The sequence below is a fragment of the Lepisma saccharinum genome, chromosome 24, assembly GCF_977018435.1.
Source record: "Lepisma saccharinum chromosome 24, izLepSacc3.1, whole genome shotgun sequence".
NCBI lineage: Eukaryota > Metazoa > Arthropoda > Insecta > Zygentoma > Lepismatidae > Lepisma > Lepisma saccharinum.
The window spans coordinates 51,650,703-51,652,550 of record NC_139252.1 but is presented as its reverse complement, the minus strand read 5'-3'; positions in this window follow the sequence as shown (position 1 = coordinate 51,652,550).

Below are 1,848 nucleotides of genomic sequence, written 5' to 3'. Positions count from 1 at the left end.
ACCTAATTAATCAATTATGTAGTATTAAAAATCCTCTGAGCACTTTTCTTTGGACAAAAATTTACAACACTCTCCAACAATGATATGATTCATCCACAACACTAACACACCCACGCGCTCAACTCTTTTGTAACTTGGTACACATGTTTCATAAACAATATTACATTTATAACATTATCAGTCATATTACCGGAATGTTTCTTCCACTTTTGTACTGTTACGTAACATTAACAACACGAATGCCAGTTATTAACAACAGGTACAATAATTGAAAGCATGAACAACAATATATCTCATTGTTTCTGTTCACAGAAAATGTCTCCTCCATGTTGCTGGTGTCATGTATGAGTGCGTGCTACGATTGTTACTGATCTTAAAAGTTTTCTTATATTTTTTTTATCGTTAAGGCAGTTTTAATAGTCACTAGCAGTTTTTAATGATAAATGCTACTTCAATAAGTTTATAGCGTGGATAGTTGTTTCTGTTGTAAGTAAATTGCGGAACATTTACCACAATACAGACAATTCTTATAGCTGACATCGGACTACATTCTACCTTCAACATCTTATGATGTCCTGTAAATTTCCATACGATCACTCTTTACAACTGTGTGCACCGTGGGGCAAAAGTCATGATCGAATACTATTTATAGTGTCTGAACCAGTGATGTGCGTCTACGCGTAAACAACGATAGTCTACATTCTACACGTAGACTATTTTATACACGTAGATGACGTAATCTATGTAAACAACATGGCGAAAGGTGATAACTTAGCAAAGGGCGTCGTGGAATTAAAAGAAAATTATACTGCATATCAGTTGCTAATGTGTGAGGAGAATTTTTCATACGCTCCCTTCCAAATTCGAACAATTTCTTACCCAGGAAACAACTAACATAGGAAATATTCTAGTATTTTATGGGGAAAAGACTAATTTTGCCTCACGACTGCCATCTGTTGTTTTTTTGCATACTATTTATCTTCTTCCATAGTTGAAGATAGAGGAGAAGAGAAATTTTGTTGTAAATATGATCTTTAAGTTCGTTAGGAACCAATATAGTTGAAAATGTCACTTTCCTTTCATGAAAGCCTTGAAAATTAATTTTAATGCACTTTAGATTGTCTACGTAGTCTATGTAAACTACAATCCAATGTCATCTACGCGTAGACAATGCATGTAGACGTAAACTTATAGTGTACGGCACATCACTGAACCAGTGAAGTAGCGACTGCCCCCGCATCCCCCGCAATGTGGCGTGCCATGAGCGGGAAGGGCTCCCGCTATGTTCTCTCTCTGTTGCACTGAAATTGTATGTAATCCACGGAATTCAACAGTGTCGCTTATTTCTTAAAAAAATGATTTACGAAACAGAAATCTGGTTTCCAGTAACATATAATATGACGACGTCTGCGATAATATACAGTGGCGTCTTGTCTCATGCCAGAGGGGCCGGGCAGCTTGACATATGGGTCTCCTCTGAAGTGCAGAATTAACGTATTTGCTCACAGGTGACAATCGATAGAAAAATTCTCTCATCTCATACCTTTACAGCTATATAGTTTGTTGTAAACGTAATATAGCGTATTACAGTTACGAATCCAGTAGAAAGATTCAGGTGCTCAACCAGTTCTTATTGTTACACAATACTTAAACAAACAAAACTTGATAATTCATTATAATTTTTTCCACCAGTAATATTTGTTAAATGTAACTTCACCAAATATTGAAATAAGAGCTGACATTAATATTGTCCACACCTGTTATGTTTTACTTAAAAGGGGCCCAAAATCTCAGAGGTTGAGGCCAGGGGCAATTAACCCTTTACCCTTAGGTTCAGTAGCCCCTATA